The sequence below is a fragment of the Hetaerina americana genome, unplaced genomic scaffold, assembly GCF_022747635.1.
Source record: "Hetaerina americana unplaced genomic scaffold, ioHetAmer1.1.p SCAF_7, whole genome shotgun sequence".
Classification (NCBI taxonomy): domain Eukaryota; kingdom Metazoa; phylum Arthropoda; class Insecta; order Odonata; family Calopterygidae; genus Hetaerina; species Hetaerina americana.
The window spans coordinates 57,186,173-57,211,181 of record NW_027287316.1 but is presented as its reverse complement, the minus strand read 5'-3'; the positions used below and the strand labels follow the sequence as shown (position 1 = coordinate 57,211,181).

The window sequence follows — 25,009 nt, the reverse complement described above, 5'->3', positions numbered from 1 at the left end:
CCGAAGGAAAGGATATGAAACCTGGTTCACGCCCCTGGTAGCTCCTGGAGTTTTATCGGACGTCATTTATTCCTTATTTACGTTAACGAAATTGTCTCCGTAGTCACTAATAATATATGTTTATTTGCCGACGATGCAGTGGTTTACCCAGATATCCGTAATCCTGAGGACACAAATGCTATAAAAAACTAGTGCGATACTTGGAAATTAGAATTAAAATTTAACAAATGCGTTGGGATGAATTTTTGGAAAAATAGCAGTTCCCTCCCGTCTCTTGCATAAATTGGAGGGATGTCTCTCTGGTAATGATGTTGAAATTTTGTATTATTAAACCCATTGTTTTACGATAAGACCATGTATAGAAAATTAGATAGATTAACTGTAGAACCAATAGATTTAAGATGCCATTTTTCCCACGCACGATAAGGGATAAAAATAACGTTGTCCGACCGCGGTAGGGGTAAATTCTGCCCTTACCCCCTGCCACACAGCCTAGCGGTGTTTGAGGGTAACAAAAAATACTAAAAACACTGAAAACCAGCGAATTCACTCAAGGTGAAAACAAAAGGGAATGAAAAATTTAAATAGCTGTTTATTTTATCTATTTCGTATGATCAATATTAGTTTTAAATCTCTTCTCGTATCAAGGGAGGGATAGTATTTTTTTTCGATGTATCATCCAAGAGCTCCATGCAATCACTTCTTTACCCTGGATACAAGACATTTCTCAAAGCTTGAGTTCCAACCCCGATTGACCCACTTCGCAGTGTCTATGAAGACGGCGAGAAATTCCAACAGCCTGACAAAGTTCAAAGCTTGAGGTTAATGAGGGCTCTGGCAATCTTAATGCCACACATTCTGTGAAATAACGTATTCTGCGGTCATTTGGGCATCATTGACAGCACGTTTACTGGTTTCCCCATATTACAGCACCTACAAATCAAGTTTCGACAGCATCCTACGAGGACCGTTGAAAAACGAAAGGAACCTAAGAAATACAAGATAATTCTTACGCGCAATTTACGAGAAATGAACTAAGAAAAGGTACTAGGGACGGAAATTTCAGATTTTAAACTAACAACAGAACCAAACACGGGTATGGCCATGATAATCTCAGACTAATTGCTCAACGGTCATGAGGTCTGTCCGGAAAGGATTCAGCCATGCAATATTTTGTAAAAATTGTTTACGCAGAATAGTTAGGCCTTAGTCCCCTCCGAAGTACTTCCTTTGATACCTCACACACCTATCCCAGTGCCTCTCCCACTTTACAAAACAATCAGCAAAGTCCTTCTTCGGAATGGTCAACAGCTGTCTCGTCGCGTTCTACTTTATCTCACCAAATAGCGGTTGGGAAGACTGGAATTTGGTTTTAGGGTCACAGTCGTAGACCAATGACTCTTCTCCAGTTATAAGCTTTTTTTAGAAAACCTGGGTCATCGTTTGCGGCTTGGAACAAATTCCCTGTAACTGCAGCACGAAATTCCAGACGTTGACGGGATAAAGGAGAATACGGCAAGGCAGCTGATGACCATTCCGAAAATGGCAGAGAGACCAAACTGCGGACGCGACAAAGTTTGTCGCGTGCCTCAACCTTGACAAGAATGCAAGTGTTTTGAATTCCCAACTCATAATCGCAATTGAATCTTTATATATGCCGCCACTTTTAACGAAATTTATTAAACATTTCTAATTTCCTGGCAGACAACAAAGGCTGCAGGTTCCATCGTTTCCGTTACAATGACACCCGAGGCATTATTGCTCAAATATCAGGGGTTGGTGACCAGGAAAAGAAAACTAAATACCAGCGACTAGGCGTACGTATGTACCCGGATACCTATTCCTAAGTAGCGGTGTCTCAGTAACTCTACCAGAGGCAGTGATCCTACGTCTCGATTACCTAGGCTCTGGTACCTTAAACTCTTTCCCAATGTATCAATATCCAAAGTATTAATCCTGAATATCGATACCTTAGTAATGGTACCGTGAATTCATGCCCAAGGAACCAGTACCCAAGGCTATTAATCAGGGCAGAGTCAATACCTTGGGAAAGAGCCCTCGGAACCAGTATTCAGACTAATTATGTTCAGTATTACTGCCGTGGGCAAATATCGTCGGTAGATGCATGACACCGCAAATAATTCTGCCCTGAATATATGGATTTCACGTAGCGAAAGGGGAACAATACCTCATTTTCATCATTGTTACTTCATGGTCGGCAGTACGCTGTAGTGAACCTTTTTATGGCAGCAGAAACACAACAAAGTTTCCATTTTCTGGAGATTTATGCAAGAGTTTGATTGCCAGTTTTCGAAGACCAGTACTCTTGAGTTGACATATGTCATGTTATGGATATTGCAATAGTTGGTGGAAATGCTTAGTTATAACTGCCACTATCTCAGAAATCGGAACGAGGACTTGGACTTTTGATTTAAATCTGATCGTATATGCGTTAACAGTATGTATTTGTTGATAATACTACAGCTAGTTTATGGATTTATAAACTCAAATATGTTAAAGGACGAAAGTTAGAGCAGGTGAGACAGTGCAACTATGTTGAAATTGTTTTGGACCAAGAACATCAAAGAAGTAGTGGGATCAGAAGAAGAATTGCATTAGAAATATAAGCTTACACAATATGGAAGGCGTTGATGACAGAGAGAGTAAATACAGAGTTGAGAAAAGGTTAGTGTAAACTTTGATATGGAGCTTGGTGGGAACTTGTCATTGAAGCAAGATAATTGTCGTGGATTGGAGTCTTTAGAAATATGGATGCAGAGAAAGATGGGGAAAATAATAATGGGTGGAAAAGAAGTCAAATGAAGAAATAATTGGCATGATATAGGAGGAGAGAGATGTAGGGAGAAATCAACAGGAGACAGTAAAAGGTGGATGCAAAGCATTTCAATTAGGAAGGCTATAAATATTCACTTAAATATAAATATATGTAACCTCGCCTGTATATTTGTTCACATATGTCCTAAAACTCAAGTTTGGACCGCTTGTTAAGTTCCAAAACGACCGTTACAACTTCTCAATAACAGACGGACAATGTTACTACGGTTAAAATATTCACGCTCACCCAAGAGAAATCTTATTTTTCAACCAACTTGCTTTCGTCACAAATTTCCATGTTGACTTGAGGTTAAAATTAACTAACGATTTGAGAAAAATATTTGAGAGATCATGCGTTGAACGTATATATTTGAGATGCCATTTTTTCCCGCGAACGATTAGGGATAACTTCAAGCGATTGCCCAGGATGAAAAATTTAGTTTTTGTTCATTTTGAGTAATCTAGTATAACATCATTATTTTGCCAGGCCTTTATTTTGTACTTCTCATTGTAACTGGCAGCTCGCCAGGCATTCATTGAGAAGTATTAAAAAAATTATATACCGCATTGCGTGTTGCTGCAGTTGTTTTGATCGTCATTATTTGAAATATTTTACATATTTATTGGCAACGTAAAATCAAGAAAAACGTAACTACAACGTTGCATACTAGGTGCCATATCACCTCCTGCTACAAATCATAGCGGCGAGTTATAGGGAATCATGCAGAAGTAAAAACGTGTAAAAGGGCGTCATAGATTTCGGCTGTTTTCCGGCAGGGTTGAGAATATTTTGATTTCGACTAACATACAAGGTGTGATAAAAAAAGACAGGACGGATTTTATAGCTTGTTTATTACGACAGATACAGCTTAATCAAACTTGTCGCCCTCAAAGTACATGCCTTGGCTGACGATACACCTTTCCCAACGTTTCTTCCAGCTCTCGAACCCTGCCTGGTAAGCCACCTTGGGATCCTCTTCAGGTCGCCGTACAATTAGTTTTAATGCCCGCATTATAGTCAAATCAGCGCCCTTTCAACGTCGATTTTAACTTTGAAACACAAAAAGAAGTCTGGTGGAGAGTAGGGTGGCCGCGCTATTATCACGAATTAGTTTGGCATCGTGAAAAAAAGTTAATAGGAAAAATAGTCAATATCAATACTAGTGGCAGGATTAATGGCATATGAATGGGGTTATCCATTTCTTCCAAACAAAGATCAAGAAAGTAAGTATAAGACAAATATAAAACCATTTCTCTTAAAAAAATATATGAAATGAGAATATACGCCTTAGGAATCGTCTGCACTAGATGAAAGAGTATCAATCAAGTTAAATCTCGGAAACAGTGCCAAGCGGGGACTGGCCATAAGCTAGTCATTTCTTGAATGCATTTAATTAGTCCTTTCTGCTGACATGCTGTTTCGAAGTCCTTTATATGAAGATAAGAACCTGCTAGATGCCTCACTTCCTTGCGTTGACAGTTATCACGCCCTTTGATACGTCGGGCGTGGGGTTTTTCTCTGAAGGCACAGTGAGTTTCTTGGCAATAAGAACTTAAAATGTGCGAGCGGAAACAACTCAAGCAATTCAGCGCAATTCCCCTAATGAGAAGACGAGGAATTGCCGGGATCAAGACTAATCAGTAAAATATTTGAAGAAGAGGAAAAATTTAAGTAACCTATTTCTTATCCAGCCTCAGAGCATAACTCTCAATGTACGCCTGCCCAAACGCAACCACACTCCTTCAATATCCCAAACCGCTTCTGAAGTTGATGGAATAAAATCAAATGAGCAAATGGTGACGAATAAATAAGAGGGCAAACCTAAATTTATGGCAAAAGCGCCCCACCAAACGAATTAAAATGACGAGTTTTTCCAGGGCAATCGTTAACGCGCCTCATCACGGGGTCATTTTATCAACAACCCAATAAACAAACAAAGACCCAGGTGCTCCCGAGAAGAAAACCAAGGGAATTAACAAGGAAAGGAAGCCAGTTAACTCCTAATTATTGTATTTACTCGTACATTTAACGACCCATGTTTCCTCCCTGACAGCAACCTTCGATTATCTGTAGACAATCCCGTGATTTACAAAGAATTAAGGGCATTTCGGGATAAAATATAGCGATTTAAAGCAGATATCGGAGTGGTGTAAGGAATGGGATTTGGATTTAAATATCAGGAAATAGCATTGAAGTTATGGACTAAAGGAAACGATGAACGAGATGTAAATTATGAAATAAATTGAGTCGAGCATTTCAGTCTCACGCCTTTGTGGCAGCTAGCGGAAGCTTTGTGGGGGCTAGCTTGTGTGGAAATAAATGTAAATCTGCAGGTTATCCTGAAGGAGATTTTTGAGGAAAAAGGCAGGAAGACCCTTAATATACGTAGAGATGAGGCGATGCAGGTCTTTAAAAATTTACAGTATACCCGAATTTACTTGAGTAACAGAGGGAAATATGACCCCAAATTTTATTGCTATTCTCGACCAAGAAGATAGAATAGACATAGCCTCTTTTTTCCCATTCAGTTTATTTGATCATCAATTTCCGGTTGGGCAATCTTTCAAGGAATTCCGTAGTACATCGAAAGAGATAAAAATAGCTAAACTTCACCAATCGCGTTTGAAAGCAATACTCCTCATCATCGGGAAAATCCATTCCCCTTATACATTTGGACAGTTGCAAAATTCACTTCCTTCGTGCAAAATAAATAGTTCTGCGTATCGCAAAACCCATTTGTAAATTTAAAGCAAAAAATAGTCCGTATTCTGAAATAATTTAGACTGAATCATAAGAAATTACAACACCTGAGGAAATCAACCATTCAAATCAGATGTTTAGTGAAAATGAATTCTTGATCGTTCCTCTTAGTAATACCAAAAAACCGGTGGTGGCGTTCTAATCCAGAATATATTCACGGAATGTTCCACGATCCACCGGCAGGTGTCCATAGGGAGCTTTGATGCAGTGGGAAATACAAAAAGATGAAACAGGTGCGTCAAATACGAAAATTGATGTTACTCCATGACATGAGCCCTATGTTATGTACAACCGAACAATTTATCTCGTCTTTCACCCATGAACCTGCAACATAACTGAATTGATTTATAAAACCAAAACAACTGAAAATAAGTTTCATCTCCCACATATAATCAAGACACTTCGGCGTTGCGACCACTCAAAACTACGTGTTTTGAATGGCAGAAGCCATTTCCTATTTTTCCACCTTAGATTTTATTAGTATTTTAATCAAAAAATGTATATTTCGTTCCAAACACACTAAGAAAATTAAAGGAATCAGAGGTACACTAAGATTTCTTATCAACGTCGGTTTTAATGTGAATATCTACCCTCAAAGCTTTCTTGACTGGGGGATAAGAAATAACAGTAAGCAATATAATGAACAGAAAGGAAAGAAAGCGGAAAAAGTGGGTTAGCGGGGACGGTGGAAGGGATCACAAGCGGAAAAAAGTCACCTTGCCGGGGTGATACTCACCCGTTTAAGGTGTCAAGGAGCGCAATTACCGCTGAAATCATGCCGGGGGTTTATACAACCAAGTGTACCTAATATTGGTATTCTATCGATTAAGATAGTTAAGCGTGAATAGTCAAATTCTATACAACTGAGAAACGATACCTTTCCTCGCCTCACCAAACTCAGACTCAACCCAGCCCAACCCAAACTCAACCTAAGATCCGTCGCTGCAATGAGCCCTTAATCAATAACAAATACTTTCTTCCAATCTCCATTACTACCAGCATGCTCATTCATTGCTTAATTTCCTTTGTGCCCATTTTGCCTTTTATATCTGTCTCCACACCTAAATTTCAATGACCATTTTCCACGCCGAGCAAAACTACGATCCACATAAAATTTTTACGAACCTTTTCGCAAACATTCATACCCAAATTCCCTGTCATCAATTTTCTCCTTGTGAAAGCTACTTTGGCCAACGCAATTCTTCTTCTAACGTCTCTACTAGTTTGACCATTTTCGTCCAAATCACCTCCGAGATAGGCAAACATTTTCACCTGTATTGGACTCCTGTTCTAATGTTTACTTTTTGTCGAAAACCGAAACTATTGGAACAGTTAATAGGAAAAGGACAATAAAACCATGAATGACGGATGAGATGATCAGAAAGATAAATGACAGAAGGGAATGGAAGAATGTGAACACAGGCAGAAGGAAACCTTAAACTGCCAATACTAAACATAGAAAGAGAATATGAAGTAGAAGAAGATAACTAAGGTTGAGGAATACTCGACGATGTGATAGAAAGATAGACAGATGGACGTGGAGTAATGCAGTTATGTACGCCGCGGACACATTCATACCCAAATTCCCTGTCATCAATTTTCTCCTTGTGAAAGCTACTTTGGCCAACGCAATTCTTCTTCTAACGTCTCTACTAGTTTGACCATTTTCGTCCAAATCACCTCCGAGATAGGCAAACATTTTCACCTGTATTGGACTCCTGTTCTAATGTTTACTTTTTGTCGAAAACCGAAACTATTGGAACAGTTAATAGGAAAAGGACAATAAAACCATGAATGACGGATGAGATGATCAGAAAGATAAATGACAGAAGGGAATGGAAGAATGTGAACACAGGCAGAAGGAAACCTTAAACTGCCAATACTAAACATAGAAAGAGAATATGAAGTAGAAGAAGATAACTAAGGTTGAGGAATACTCGACGATGTGATAGAAAGATAGACAGATGGAAGTGGAGTAATGCAGTTATGTACGCCGCGGACACGTGGTCACTGAAGCAGGATGATAGACGTAGATTAGAGGCTATGGAAATGTGATTGTGGTGATGGATAAATATGGTGAAGTGGACAGAAATGACAACTAATGAGGAAGTGGTAGTTTTGGTGGCGGAGGAGTGATATGATATGAGAAATCATAAGGCGGCAGTAAAAATGAATGACGGGCCCATTGATCGGAAGTGGTATGCTGTAGACTGTCGTAGAGAGGAGAATGTTAGGTAAACCAGGAAGGGGCAGGAATAGGAAAGGGATGTTGGACGGGATGAAGGACGGGCACGGAAATGAGGAGGGGCCTGTTATAGAGTAGAATTGTGGGTTGCGTTTTGCTAGGAGAAACAAAATGTTCGCAGTACTTAACCTTACACCCTCTACAGAAGCTATGCATTAGTAGAAAGTTATACGAATGGTAAACAGATATGCATAGAGACGATTACTTGTTACGTGGGTACGCGCATAGGCTGGTGACATATACACAAGTGCACACGTACGTGAAATGCAAACCAAACCATTTATAGTACATTCTCTTAACCTAATGGGCGACAAGAACTACTTAAACTTAACTACTTAGCCGAGTATCTGCTAATATTTTCTAATTTGGAGAATATTATATCGCCTTTATTTACCGTTTTCCCCTATCTCATCCTCAGAAAAACTGAGAAATAAATAGAATTGGTGCTGTGGAACCACGGGGCACATCATGGCTAATACGCAGTAGTCCTTCGAGACTTAGAATGTTTTCTACCAAGCCTAGGTCCCCCCCCCCCCAAGGGGAGGGCAAAATCCCATGGGTCAGCCTATTTCTCCAACGACGCCATCATAAAAAAAACCGCTCTCTGCAAAGATTGAAATATGCTGCGGGCACACCATTAAACTTTTTAAAATGATGGGATAGTTAAATTATCTTTCAAAGAGAACAATGGAAATTCGTGTGTCCGCATAGTTTGAGGAAGGGTAATTAAGACGCGTTATCTTATCACGGACTGCAAGGGTTGGCGGGGTGGGGTGGGGGGGTTAAAGATCGTTGATGCCCCGCGAGAATGGGTCAACAAAAGGGGGGGGGCGGTAATGAAAACCCCTGGGCGTTGGCAAGAAACGAGATGAGGAAAAGCAATGGGTGCGTCTGCACCCACACCTTCTTCATCCTATATAAAGGCGGGGTCACTAGGTGGTACTGTGAGAGACCAGAGTGGTTTGAACTTGGCGATCGCTGACCTAGCAGAAGTGCTTTTTAATTCCGATTCATATTTTGTTTGAAGGTAAGATACGTTCGTCATCTGCAATCATTTGGCTCTCTCAATATATTATAGCATACATCTCCATGAGGAGTTTTTTTATTTCATTCGCCAGAAAACGTCGAAGATTTTATCATCAGTGTGTTTTCTTCTTAATTCCGTATTTTATACTGGATTGTGACCGTTCCTTTCATGAGAAAGAATATCAGATGCGTACTAATTAATAGTGCACATATGTAGTAATGACTTCATCCCCTGTTTCACTTATTCGTTAATCTTAATATTTAAGCATGAATTTTTGGGTAATCGGAAGAATGGTCTGGTCATTACTCTTTAAGATATTTCTACGTAGGACTTGTTCATAAGTACCACTATGTCCTAAGACAAAAGATTGTTTTTCTACCATCAATCGTGCTTAGGAGCCACATTGTAATTTGCCATTTTGAGAATGATTTGTTGAACGTCGATCAAAACTCTAAAGAAAGACATTTTGCTTTTGCTTTAGCAATGGATTCGTTTCTTTTAATATTTCAATAAACTTCTTGTTCTTGTACTTTCAATACACAACAATTTTTACTTAAGAATGCCAAACATTTCGACGATTTTTAATGAGCTTCTTTAGAAGATGTGTATCCTCCTTATAATTACTGATCGTCTTAAGAAAAAATACTTCTGGAACGTGTTTCCCCAGATAGTATTCGTCGCCATTGTGGGAGTGGGATCATTTCAATGTTCGGGGTTGTGAATTTGGCTTAAGGGTATTTTTGCAAGTTTATTCTGGTAAAGTTTATTGATTATTTCTTCTGAATAGCCATTTATTACGGTAACGTTTTTATTACATAAGTTCCTTATTTATATCGAATTTTGACATAGGGATAGTGGCTAAACGGTGGATCATTGCATGAAATGCCGACAGCTTTCACGCGAAACAATGCCTCGAAGATGAATTAATTAATTTAACCACGTACGCATTTCCTTCCGAATTACTTCCGCCTAGATTAATAGACTTCGAAATGTGGTTGATGATGAACTAGGATGATGGGATAGGCGTAATGAACGGAATGAAAAACAAACGAATAAGTTATAATGAAAGGGAGGAGAGGTGATTGTCGGGAGAAATCTATAGAGGCAGGATTGGTGGATGCAGAGCGTTTTGATTGGCGATAGGCTGTTGAAGACTGTGATAAAGGGGACAATTTCAAGCAAACTAGAAAGGGGCGGGAATAGGATGGGGACGTTTGACGGAATTAAATGCAGGGTGTAGTAGGCAGAATTAATTCATTGTTTATTTGCACTTCCGGATATTATGCTGTATTTTGATTGAAGAGGCAGAGAAACATATCGTTTTACACTTTTCAATTCAGCTTTACAATTTTCATGCGTCTAGTTCATTCCAGAAAACATGGACAAGGAGCAAAAAGCTGCGCGCGACAACCGAAGCAGGCAGTTGAACTCGAATCACCCGCAGTATCGTGAGTATACTTTTAATTTTCCGGTATCCATTTGTCAATTTTAATTTCTCAATTGAAAATGATTCATTATCCAAAGGTTTAGTATGTTTGCACTGGTAATCAATTGCTTATATTGGATAGGAATATTCTATGGCAGAATTCATCACATACTTTATTGGACGTCTGATGCCATACTGATAATGTCTGATCCAGAGTTCTACAACCGCAAAATTAGATCCTTGAAGAAAAAACTGAGCGTGATTCACAAAAAACGGAACGAGAGCTCGGAATGGCTCATAATTTACAAAAAATTAGTTCGTGAATTAAATAGAGAAAAGAAAATAGCCAAAGATAGTTTTCTACAGAAAATAATCGGGATAGATAATGGAAATAAATTTTACAAGTACCTCCGGAGGAGGAAAGACAACAGGGAAAACATAACAGCTTTAAAAAAAGAGGATGGGACACTAATCGTTGATGATAAGGAAAAGGCTAATACGTTTAACAATTGGTATGCAAGTGTATTTAAGGTTATGGTAAATAAAAAGGATCCTGTAGATTCATCTCTGAGTCAACAAGGAGGCGAAAAAATATTAAATACCAAAAGTATTAAAACGACCAGCGCAGAAATTTATAAAAAAATTATGAAAATGAGGGCAAATAAATCAAAAGGGCCAGATGGTATCTCAATTGACTTGCTTAAATTGGGCGGTAGTGTAGTTTCAAATTATATAAATCATTTATTCAATGTTACCTTAAACCATAATGCCCTGCCAAATGATTGGAAGGAGGCATATGTTACGCCAATTTTCAAAGGAGGAGATAAGGCACTAGTTGATAATTATAGACCGGTAAGCTTGACATCAGTTGTATGCAAGCTATTGGAAAAGATAATGGCTGATTATCTCTGGGACTTGTGGGAGAGTGAGAATTGGTTGTATAGTCGCCAATACGGTTTTAGAAAAGGACACTCTTGCGAAACTCAGCTATTAGGGTTCTGCCAAGAAATGTTCGACTCTATGGATGCGGGAATAGAGGTGGATGCTATAATAGTCGACCTGTCAAAAGCCTTTGACAAAGTTGACCACGATCTCTTAATGCTTAAGATGGGCCAATTGCCACTACACACAGATGGAAGAGTAATCTCTTGGGTCAGAAATTTCATGGAAGGTCGAACACAAAGGGTCAAATTAGGAGAAGTGTATTCTGAAAAAGCAAGGGTAACATCGGGAGTCCCACAAGGAAGCGTACTTGGCCCGCTCTTGTTTTTAATATATATAAATGATCTCCCAATAAATATTAATTCTCAGATAAGACTTTTTGCAGACGACTGTATTATCTACAGGAAAGTCGAAAATGACAGAGACCGTGACAAACTTCAAAGGGACATTAATAAAATGGCAGATTGGGTGACAAAAAATGGGATGGATATTAATGTTAACAAATGCAAATCAATCACTTTTAGCAATAATGTAATTGGAAACAATAGGGAATATAAATTCTCAGAAAATGTCATTCCTAGAAGTGATACTGTCAAATACTTAGGTGTATATTTAACTAAGGACTTAGGGTGGGGGCTAAATGTGGAGTGCATCTATAAGAAAGCTTTCAAAACTCTTCATTGGGTAATGAGAAACCTCAAAGGGAGCGTTAGAGCAACCAAGGAGAAGGCTTATCAGACCCTAGTAAGGCCAATTTTAGAGTACGCTTCTCTTGTATGGGACCCTCATGAAGAAGGTCATATTAAAAAACTGGAAAAGGTGCAAAGAAAGGCTGCCCGATATGTACTGGGGAAGCATGGGAGGATGGAGAGTGTGTCTGACATGCTAGAAACGCTGGGCTGGGAACCTCTAGAATCTAGAAGAAAAGTAAGCAGACTTTGTGGAATGTTCCGAATTTTGAAGGGGGAGAAATCTTGGGCAGATCTTAGGAAAGAGGCGGGGAACCCAAATTTTATAGGCAGAAATGATCACAAATTTAAGATAAAATGCCGGGCACAGAGAACAAATAAAAAAAAATTTTCTTTTCTAAATAGAACAATTGTTGAGTGGAACACTTTACCTGCAAAAATATTCGAGCCCTTTCCTAACAGAGTGTATACTTTTAAGAATAGATGTAAGGCATATATGTAATAATTTGATTGATGTGTGGTGTATGGTATTATATGTAATAGCTTAATTTTTTTTTTTAATTTATCTTTTTTTTCTTGCTGATAAATGGTTGTAAATGGGATGGGGATTCACTTGTTTTGTTAAAGAGATTTGTGTTTTGAAGTCTAGTTTTATGTATTATCTTTTGCAATTATTTGGGACTTGTGTGCCACCTGACAATGTCTATCAGTACATGTGTATTTTTAATAATAATAATAATAATAATAATACTCAGGACTTAAAAAATTAATCCATCTGTCAAAGACATGTTTTCCAAAAGAAATTCAAACCATTTTCCTGGATTTTGAAAAAGTTTGTATTCCTCAAGGTGCTATGAATGTGAAATTATTTCGAATGGTTCATGAAATTACAGCACCTGAGACTTCGTTTGCTCATTGGCCATTGATTATTTTCGTCCATATTTCAAAAATCATTATTTCATAACACTATGCAGGCCATGTCTTCAAAATTGTAATCGATTGGTTGACTAATTTTCGTTCTTTTTTTTCAACAGCGGGAAATAATCAGCACTTCAAGGATAACCATGCCAACGTACATAACCCCAACAACCCTAACTTCCAGGGCAAAAGGTTTTGAGAAGATGCATCACGGCATGGCTTATTTATGAAGACTGCTACCCGATGTAGAGTAGAACAATAAAAATTCATTGTAAAAGATTAAAAATTATTTTAATAGTTAAATAATCACTATTTTCCTCCCCTTTTCATCGCCTTTGAATCGCCAACTTGGCAGCCTACGAATTAGAACAGTCTTAGTTATTAAATTAAACCAAAAAAAGGTATGGTATTAAACCTACGAAATGTTTAAAGTTAAAAGGATAGCCATGAATGACAAGGGTATTGCGTCCAATCAGGCCTACGTCGGTAATCATTTTGACCAAAGAAACCAATACGAATGCTGGTTTTGATTCTGATAGGCGAGAGTGGTGCTCACCTTAGTAAGAGGTTTGGCTGAATAGTATCAAATCTCAATATGAAGCTGGGAGCACTCTTCAAGAAAAGTTGGGAAGCTGTTTGCGCATGTGTCAAAAGGTATTTACCAAACCTTCAGTCAGTTTGGACACTCATTCGTTGGTTGACGATCGTTGGGTGAGTCGTTGTGGAGCTCGTAATGAACAAGGCATGTGGTACACGTTCAGGACATTGTGGTAGAGTTCGTTTAGTGTTAAGAGTATGATCGATCCCCTGTTTCAGGTTTACCTTCGATGATTGTCTTAATGCAGCAATAGTTTATTTACATAGCAGACTTGAAATCAGAAATGCTGAACGTCGCTTTGGCCAGGCAATACGTGAAGTAAGCGAGTTGACACTTCCTATTATTAGCCAAATTCCCCATAGCTAATACACCGCACAGTACGCTTTGGTTTCTCTGACCACTGGGTCACTTAATCCAGGCATTCGGTGAATTTAATTTCAGCATTTCAGAAGTTTTATCAACGTGAAGTAAGCGATTTGACACTTCCTATTATTAGCCAAATTCCCCATAGCTAATACACCGCACAGTACCCTTTGGTTTCTCTGGCCACTGGGTCACTTAATCCAGGCATTCGGTGAATTTAATTACAGCATTTCTGAAGTTTTATCAAACTGAGATGATTAAAATCGATTGGTCTTCACGACATTTTTTCCATAATCCTTTTTTAACGTTGCAGGTCTAAACATCGGCGGCCCTTGTAAGAACCTAAAGACTTGCACAGTGTATTAAATTAAATTATTTGAGAAACTAAAAATTCCACAGAGTTGTGATAAATTCAATTACTCTTACATAGGTACACCGTATCTTGACGAACATAATTAAATATCCATCGTAATCTCCCGTATTGGTTGTGTAAATCCAATTCCATACGCTGCGATGTAAAGCTATTACTGCTGTAGTATTTCAATTTTAATGAGTAGGAAATCAACAAGAATTGTTGCTAAATTCATCTAATCAGGCCTCCTTAAGGAAAGAGACCAACGGAAATGATTTTTATGACGAAAACTCTGCGTAATTGGAAATGAAAAGAAAAGAGTTAATGGGAATGAGAAAAAAATTGCTAAAAATACAAATAGTCGTCCAAATTAATCGTGATATGCATGCCCCAAAACGAATTATTTATCCAAAATGGTCATGAATGCGAGGATTCTTGATATCCTTCATTTCTGTCAGTATACCAAATGGAAAACGTCACCTCAACTCTTTTGTCTAACAAACTATTTAAAGATATATTAAAAGTCCAAATTTCCATCAATATGAATTCCATTCACTTTCCATAAGAGACTTAGGCACTTGAAGTACCCAAAAAATGCTTACATCGGTGGATATTAAATAAAATTTTACTCAAAGGGTGAAATTTAAACGTATAATTATAAAAAGGGAATTAAAAATCAATAGAAGTGTTTGCCTCGTCATTGAGTCAGTGTGCTTAAAAGATTTGATTAATTTCAAAGGCTTATTACAGAGCTACAAATATATCCTCAGGTACGAATTCCAAAATAATTTGGTAATATTCGAAAAGCATAATATTTTTAGAGCATTGGTATAATGTGAGAAACTTTTTAACACTTTGGCGAGATATCCTAATAGATGATCATGATGGTGCGATGGCTATCGCACTGTCTTCCCTGGGTCGGTTCAAGTCCCGGAGGCGGAAAATATTTTTCAGTGGTATCACGACCCCTACTTGAGATGCTCTGCGGAGAGCACTTTGAGTGAGTATGTAATGGGAAGAGTCAACCCCAGCCGTACTCTTATAAATGGGCAAAGGATGGGTGAGGGGAATTAGAGAAGATACAAGCAGTAAATCAATAAACATTATAAAAATAAAAATTATAAATTTCCCTCGCCCATCCATTTATAAGAGTACGGCTGGGGTTGACTCTTCCCATTATATTCATACGGCCGTAGTTACCGTTCGCTTTGTACATTCAGTGAGTATGTCGTTCGTCAGCTGCGGACCCCTTGGCGCCTTTTGTTTATAGTCAGCCAATGCCGCCTGCAGCTCATATGTCATTTCAAGTCTCGTATGGTCTATGTAAGTTGCGGACCCCTTGGCCCCTTTAGTTAATACTAAGATAGTGCCATATTAGCTTACCCTTAACAAAAGTGCTTAAGATTAGATAATATGTGATTTCAAGTCGGCTATAGTACATTTAAATAAAATATTGCTAATTTAGACGAAAATCACAGATAAACCTAAAATAAGGTATCAAAAGTACTGCATCCATTTATAAACCATTCTTAATATAGCCTGTGTACTTACAGCCATGAGATTATTATTATTAAATGATCTACCGGTTAAGGTAGGTTTTGGATAGACACAAATACCAAATAAATATTCTGTGACTCCTAGAAAAACACAATCCAGCAGCCTACTATACATCACGTCCACCTTCATCTCTGTGTACTTCCTCTCTTCATCCCGTCCAAAACCCCAATTCCGTTCCTGCCCTTTCCTCGTTTGCCTAACATTCTCCCCTCTACCTCAGTCATTCCCTCCTTACTTCGCGATAGCGATATAACCTTGCTGTATAGCGCACCAGTTTCACCCTTCCTGTCCAAACATTCCATTTCCTCGCACTGCGTCTTCCACCATGCTTCTTTCGTTTTATTTTTTGCTTGTCTCAATTTATTATTTAACTCTTTGAGCTTCCTTCTTCCTAACTCTGTGTTTACATTCTTCCATTTTCTTTTCTCATCTAACTTTCTAATTATCTCATCTGTGATCCATGGTATCATGGTCTGGGTGGGAACTGGGGAAATATAAAAGCCAATGGGCAATAACCAATCCGCTCTGTATACCCTGAAACGGTGTTATGTTTCGCACCCATCCGGAACTTGTTAACATGTATTTCCTGTGTATTAAAAAGATACAGTCACAAAAAGTGACGTGGTCCTAGGTGCCCTCGATCGACAACCTGGCCGACGAGCCATCTCGGGAAATACCCGCCTAAATTATGAGTGCGTCTGCTGATGGTCCAGAACGTCCCCGATGGTGGCTTTTTCTCGACCGCCATCTGACCGCACCCACCGTCCTTATATGCGCGCTCGACTTGTGAAGGCCGGCGGACACATAATTTAGGCGGGTTTCTTTTGCGGCTTACGATATCCCTCTTTTGATGTATTCCCAATTTTCCTCGATAGTATCCGTTCTTTTCCCTCACTCATGATTTTATATATGGCCTGCAGATACTCTTTTCTTGTCAATCCATATGGTCTTTATTCGATGCTTTTATATTCCATTTCCTAACCAGCCACCCCTACCTTATCTGTTCTAAATGGACAATATACTCCATTAAAACTAAATTGTGGTCAGAGTCCGCATCCGCTCCCGGGAAGCAGTATGAATTGATCACATTTTTCCCAAACCTCTGCCTAACCAGAATATAATCTAACTCGTACCTTTCTGAGTCACCTGGCATTTTCCACGTACGCCGACGCTTTTATGGTGCCTAAACCAAGTGTTGGTGATGACTATCCCCTGTCTCCTGCAGAACTCAACTGCTTTCTCCCCGCGGTCATTCCTTGTGCCCAAACCGTAGTCCCCCACCTGTTAACCATCTCTTCCTTCGTCTATTGTCGCATTATAATCACCCATCGCTATCAAATGTTTCCCTGGAGGAAAACCCGCGATTATGTCCTCTAATTGATCGTATATCCTATCGACCTCTTCCTCCGTATGATTGCTTGGTGGTATGTATACCTTAGCAATGACCAAGTTCGTCGGTTCTACTTTTATCTCCATTAGTAATATTCCATCCGTTGCTTGTCCAATGTTTACTACGCTTCTTCCTACCCTTTTATTCAATATTATGGTAACCCCTTGTTGGCCCTCGTCTCCCACGCTGTATATTATTCTATAACTATCACTCCAGTAATCCCCGCTATCCTTCCATCTCACCTCGAATTAACCTAAAACTTCCACATTTCTTTTCCATTTCGCGCTTAATATTCCCTAATTTTCCTGTCCTCAACATTGTCCTAACATTACAAGTAACTATTCAATCTAATTTGGTCTTCTTCTTCTGTGTCTTTTGTCCTGCTGCTGCCGGATTCTGTTGCAATGGTTACGTGAGATGATGACCGCGGAAGCTTAGCCTCTCCCGCTGCCGAGCACGACACACGGCCTTCCTCGATAGTGTTTTTAACGTTACATCATCACGCTATGGTCGCCCACTGAGGGCAGACGCCTTTGCAGCCGCCTAACTAAGGAACAGACGCTACGTGGACTACCTTTCGTCTGGCTCCTAACCTGTGATCCCTCTGTCAGGGGGGACCCTCCCAGGAGCAATTATCATTGCTCCTGCCAGCACAGCTCTTGGGGCTTCGGAACGCACAAGTCCTTCCACCACGTTACGTTTATAGATTATGAGATGGTGGCCGTGTGATATATTGATTGAAATGCAACATTGGGCAATGACTCCAGAATCCGGGTGCAAATGCGGGGAGCTCTACGTCTTGGGGAACATTTCACAATGTTTCAAGCACCAATGGCCCATTTTTTAAAGGTAAAATTAGGTTCACCAGTCCTTGTAATTTTGAACGAGGAATCTGAAGACAACTACGTTTTTGAAATTAATTAATTTTGAAATAGAAACCGTCGGATAAATGACCCTATTTCGGAGGCCTGTATATTGCACGGGGGATAATTTTGATGACATTTATTTAAACTGCCAGAAAGCGATATTTTGGTATTTTAGACGGGGACATGTGGACAAGCTAGCAAAAAATGAGGATTAATTACAGGGTACTGGGTAAATTTGATGAAATGGCTAAAGAGAAATGTTCAATCTTTCGCTGGTAAGGCCTCATTTAGAATATGCTATTAGCATATGGGATCCCCACGAAATTACATTGATTTCGAATAGGATGGCGTTCAACGTATAAAAGCTAGATTTGTAAAACATTGTTAAGATAAACTTAGTAGCATATCCAAAATGTTAGAGGAGCTAAGTTGGGAGTGACTCACGGAGCTCAACGTTAAATTACAGTTTAAATCTCTGGCATAAATTGGTCTCTTTAGCAGTGATGTCGAACCAGTGTCATTACCCCCATTGTACTACGGGAGGCGTCTAGTTATACGTCTAATGCGCTATCACGCCAAGATGAAAAATATTAGGAATGATACTTCTAGCAGCAAACGGAATGTGATCACTTATGATTACAAGATATATAGGGGGAATGCCAACCAGGAAATCTGGAATGCGTTAAGCGAAATCAAAAGGAAAATATTAGCAGAAAGTTTGAAAGGGAATCCGAAAGCATTTTTGTCGTATTTCAGAGAGGTTCAGGGATACGGCAATAGTTAATTCACTAAAAAGCGAAATAGTAACAAATTCCTTTTTTCAAAGCGTCTTCACCAATGTCTCACCGATTGCCTCCGATTGCTAACCAAATCGTGCCGGCCAACCGATCCCCAAAATTGAAATCTCATATAATGGGATAAAACGCTTGTTGAAAAATATTAGTGCTAATAAATCCACCGAGTCCGGTCAAATACACGCTCGTATTTTAAGGAACTAGCTTCGGAAATTTCACCGTATCTACAGATCACATTTAAGAAATCGAGAGTTTATCCCAAGTTTGACAATGTTTTAGAAAACGGGTAATGCAACACCAATATTTAAAAACGGAGACAACGAGAAATCAGGCAGCTCAGACATACTATATTTATTTCACATCCATTTCATGCAAGGTCATGGAACATATAGTTGCTAGTTTGATGGTGAGCCCTCTCGATATTCAGGAGTTATTAATGAAAAATCAGCACAGTTTCCGAAAGGATAGATCCAGCGAGATACAGCTTGCTCTTTTGGTTCATGATGTTCTTATTTCGCGAGAGAGCAATGTTCCAATGGACGCGCTTTTTATAGATTTTAAAAAACTTTCCACGATGTATCTCTTATTAAACTACTAACAAAGCAGGTATCATATGGCTTTGATAAAAATATCTGAGGTTGGATTTAAGACTTTTTGAAAAGTCGGGTACAATTAGATGTCATAGGAGTAAGCTTTAATGCAGTAGAAGTCACTTCGAGAGGTCCCTGGGGAAGTGTTATCGGACCTGTTTAATTCTTTCTGTACGTAAGGACCTGACTCCGTACTCAACTGTAAGATACGTTAATTTGCCGACGATGCAGTAGTTTACGCATAAATCCGTATTCATGAGGAGAAAGCAGCTTTTGCAGATGACCTAAGGAATACACAACGTTGGTATGACACTGGGCAATTGAAATTAAACTAAAAAGTTCGCTTATTGGTGAATTTTTGGAAAAAGAACAACTCCCTTCCGAACGCCTACTGCATCTGGAACACCGAACGTTGTTGTGAGGTGAGCTCTAAACTCACTCATGTCATAGCTACTGATCACCTTGTTTTATTTTCCAAAAATAAGCCTCCAGATATTTTGTACATAAATTGTTCATTTAGCCTCATTGTTGTTTAGCTGGTCCTAATCCGTATTCTGAGCAACTCCTTATACGCCTAACATTAAATCAAGAACTATTAAAATGTGTATGCTTGCGATTAATATATATCGTTTCATAGAGCTTAAAAAGGGAAAAGAACTTAATGGTCAGAGCAAGCGTTTGAGTGGAAATAAGACAGCCCATTCCTACGAATGACACCTTTCTGCACGAATAAAACCAAGCGAGAAAGTAATTGTCACACTCAGAGAGCGGGTACACTTGGAAGGAGTGGAACAAGTCCGACTAATCATCCAGGAGGAGTAAAGCAAAGGGAGACGAAAGCAAATTTCAGCGAACGCCTGGCTCATGATTGGGAATTAAAAGCTCGTCTCCTTGCTGCAAGTTTGAATGCCATATCGCCTTATCGCTATCACCCTAAGGATGACTCCGGAGTTTCGAGGTAGAGTGCCGGGGGGAAGGAGAAGGCGGGGCGTGAAAAGGAACGGGGGGTGGCCAATGAGGGGCAGAAGGAGGATGACCACCAGCGTCGCGCCGAGAGATAAAAACTAAAAGAAAGAAATTTTAAGAAGTTCCATCTGCACCCGCACCACCCACACCTTCGCCCTATATAAGAGCGGGAGCAGCTCGCATCTTCAGGCAATCTGGTTTTCTTCAGTGACCGAGTGCTGTGCAAGACCATTGTGTGCTCACTGCTTAGCGATCGCCAATCCAAGAGACGAGCCAGTGTTTTACCTCTTCCCTACTGCTTTGAAAGTAAGTCAACTAATCTAGTTCGTCAATCATTGCATTCCTCTCGGAATGTTCTCTTGATAATAGTAGAACTCCCCCGGTTAAATTCGGATTCGAATGGAAAATATCTTATCACTGTTACCCTTCTACTCCTCCACTAACAGGGCACCACTCGACATCCTGTAGTATAATGAATTCGTCTTCAATTCCCTCTATTTTCTACTTTCTTCAAATGTTAAACATGCCAATTCATATCCTTTCCCAACCTCCTCCTCTATCATCCAACATTACGTCACCAATCAAGGGGCCCTATATCCACATCTCCTGCCTACATAGGGTGTCTTTCAACAAACCTGCCCTTCCTTGACTTCATATATTTTCGTTCGTTTTTCTTTCCATTCATTCTCCATTGTCATCCACAATCCCATCTCAAAATCCTCCTATCTACGCCTACTATCTTGCTTCAACGACCGAAGTCTCCTCAACGTACAAAATCACGCTCAATATCAAATTTTTCCCTTATCGTTTCAATATAAATCAAAATGTGACACCCATTCATGTGTATTCCGAAAGTAGAAATTATGTTAATATGCATATTGCAACCATTCCGGGGATGTTATTATTTTTTTTTAAGTGCTCCACCAGTTCTGCGAGCTACAATTGAAAACTGCAATTTTGGATTTTTTTCCTCGCAAATTAATTTAATCAGTATTAAATGGTGTCGGGGACGTGGCAGTGGGTAGATCGCTTGGTTAATAAATGGATGACCTGGGCTGGATTCCCGCCGGCACCTAGGCTTCCCTAAGCACCCTAAGCTCATTCACCCAAGCTGTGAGATTTTCCGGTAACTAGGTCATCTGGACAACCGCAGGCCGTGGAGTCAATTGAACTGACCCCTCCACTCTGTGAGCATTTCACGAGCAAAATTGGACAGTGTTCCTATGTTAACAATGTTTCAATTCTTTTAGAATTGTACGCATTACATCATTTTTCGTAATAACGACATGTTTTTCTGCACCATCAAGCCATAGTTCTGCTAGTGGTAACTCTTGATTCTCACAAGAGCGTGTAGGTATTTTCGATGTAGCATTTTAATTTTTATTAGAACGAACGCAGGAAAATCCTGATTCTTCACCATTTTAAATAAATTTTGAAAAACTAGAGGTAAATACTTGTCAAAATAACACTAACTGCATATTTCTATGCAACCTTCGGAATGATTGGTGAGAAGCCCGCATTTTTAGGTTTCACTCCAAAAACAAAATAGGTTTTCTCTACTGACTTCAATTTTATAATTCATTTTAGAGACTTTTGGAGCCATGGACCATGACAAAGCTGCAAGAGATAACAGATCAAATCAGAAAAATCCAAATAACCCCGAATATCGTAAGTACACCTTTATTTTGGCTAATCAATTACGTGTCCAGTAAAACGTAGGAAATTCAGTTTGTAATACTAATCTCAGTTAAATCATTTTTGTTGAAAACAACCTGGTGATTTTCCTCAACCATTGACTGAAGTTGAATCTACTTTTACCTTTGATAGTTATGTGTAGACGTAAAAACTGGTAAAATGTTGCTAAAAATGAGTGCAGAAAATTATCACGTATTTTTAGTCAACATAACTGAATTACGGTTCTTTATAGTACCTACAATTGGTTCTATTCACAATTTTCTTAATTTAATATCAGGACAGAAGCGAAATGCAGACTCTTTTGGGAGCGTTTCGCATTGTATAGTCCTCCCCAAAGCATCCTAAAGATAGTTCTTGGTTGATATTTTTATCGTTTAAATTCTCAAGTTTAGATAAAAATGCAGCAATCAAATGAAACACTCAAATTCACTTTCATTACTTTGCACCAAAAAGCACGTTTGGCTTCGAAAAGCCAAACGATGACTTCACATGATACCTATTTACATAAATAAACTCACCTAAATAGACTTGAAAGTTACTATGTTATCTTCAAAATTTGTTTTTTTACATATTTTAGTACCCTGCAAACCGCCGCTAGTGTGTGTCGCGGTGGGTGAATATGCACCAGACTAATTGACCCAAATATGACCCCTACTGCGGTTGGATAACGTTATTCTGATCCCTTATCGTTCGTGGGAGAAATGAAACTTTATATCTATCAGTTCTACACCTGATCTCTAATTTTATTGACACATTCTAGCTTAACGTAGCACTATTACGGTTATAATAATTTTTCAACATCACTGCTAAACGTTCTAATTCATGCCAGAGATTTAATCTGTAATTTAACCTTCGTTCCGTGAGTGATTCCCAGCCTAGCTCCCCAGATAATAATTTTATACGTTAATCAGAATACCAAAAAAAGCGTTACACAAATCTGGCTCCCCTGCGATTCACGCGATACAATTCGGCAATTAATATACGAAGGGTATTTGACAAGACCCAAAGGATTTATTAGCCTTGACATTTTTCAGCCACGTTCCATTACAATATATGAGACTTCAATAAGGGCATCGGTTGACCGGCACTATTTGGTAAGCTATCGTAGACATTCGGTGAGACATTGATGACGCTTGAATGAGGTATTCTTTGAGATATTAGTGAAGACTCTTTGAAAGGAGGAATTAAATAAGTAAGCCTTTTCCAAACCCCTGGTTACTCCTCCACCTTTACCATTTTGATTGAAGTAAAAGTGTAGCGAAACTAGGACCAGCTGTATTCTCATAATTTGATTTATTTCAAACCACTCCTTTCTCTCTTCCTCAGAAGAGAATGCTTAGCTGAATTTTGAAATTCACAAAAGGCGTTCACAATGCGTATGTAACGTAGATATTAATTGGTACACTCTCATGAACCCGTATGCCATGAATCTGGTAAATATTTGTAATATTATTTTTTCCTAAATATTGTTAATTTCTTTTACAGCGGGGAACAATCAAGCCGCCAAGGACAATAAAGCCAATCAATCAAATCCTAACCACCCTGGGTTTCAAGGAAAAAAGTGAGGAGATGCTGGGAATTCAGAGAGGAAGGAAAATTTTTCCTCTTTGTGTATCAATATGTGAGATTAAATAGATCTCCCCCAATGAAATAAAAAAACTTTGCGAAATATCTACAACGTTTTTATTACTGCGTCTTTTAAATTTTCCCTCCATGCACACAGCAATAAGGTTATCTACAGGGGTATATGTCGTCCCTTTTCCGCAAATCTTTGCAAAGCCTGACACTAACAAGAACGTTGTATTTTAGCCCAGGTTAGTATTATGTATCATTTGCTGGATCGTAGGTTTTCTCAGTTATTTTATGGTTAGGTGGCTTTCGAATCCAAGAAAAGAATAGTTCTTAAATATATAATAGCTCAATGTTCCTCTCCAATCACGGCGATCGTCTTTGTGAGCGCAGTTATTTGAGATGCTCATTCGACCGCCGCTTTATCTATTTGCCCTTCCCAACGCATCAAGTCTTTTCGCCGCTACCATCCACCAATACTGAATTTATTCGTTAGGGTCGTTTTGTTTGCCTCGATAAACATTGGTAATATTTTAAAACATGACAAAAAACCCGCCAAGTGAGACAATTTTTATAGGAAAATTTAGCAAGCTTAACCGGTCAGAATAGACTTTTGAGGCGTAAAAAGTCAGCGAAATCCTCATCTCAAGTTCACTTCGCTCCGGGGTATACTCGCTGTAAGGCGAGAGAAACGTTTATCCTTAAAACTCACCATACGGAGTTAAGCTGGAAGGCCGAGGGGCCATCTTATTTAAGTTTGGTAAGTATTAAGTAGTAGGAAAATCTTCTGGGGAAGCCTTCTTAAAAATTTAGTGGGAAGAATCCACACTGTTGACGAGAATGCTTTCAAATTTTGAAATGGTAGCTATTATTTTTTTTTCGAGGATTCTTCATTAGCAGAACGCGGATTTTTAGGTTCCGTAAGATTTGTCTTAAGCCCTATTAGTACCTCAATGAGGCCTTAAAACCTTAAAAGTGCTCCAAAAAAACACCTTAAAAGTGCTCCAAAAAAACTTCCATCTAGAAAAACACAGTATCTGGCGTCACTCGATGGAAAATCTTCATAATGAGATTGAAATTTAACCACTTGACATGTTATAATATAACGATCCGTCCCCGTCCCGTCCAACATCCCTATCCTGTTCCTTCCCTTTCCTCTTTTGCCCAACATTCTCCCCTCAATTACAGTCTTAAGCATCCCGCTGCCGGTCAATACCCCCTTCAGCCACTTTTCCTGCCTCCATAGGATTGCTCCCAGAAAACCCCTCTCTTCACCCACCATACCAAGTACTTCCTCATTTGTTTTCTTCTCAGTCCATTTTACCTTCTCCATTCTTCTCCACACCCACATTTCACTCTGGGCACCTGCAGCTCCACCCAAGCTAAAAGTGATTTTTCGGGTACCAGGTCTTCCTGGGAAACCATA

General features: G+C 39.1%; 1 long non-coding RNA gene across 1 annotated transcript; it reads left to right on the top strand.

Annotated features, from left to right (window-relative positions):
- The first annotated feature begins 20,573 nt into the window (after positions 1-20,573).
- Positions 20,574-23,649, top strand: LOC139696169 (uncharacterized). Its single transcript, XR_011702591.1, has 3 exons — positions 20,574-20,625; positions 21,907-21,987; positions 23,500-23,649. It is a non-coding gene; the product is annotated as an uncharacterized lncRNA (long non-coding RNA).
- Positions 23,650-25,009: the final 1,360 nt, after the last annotated feature.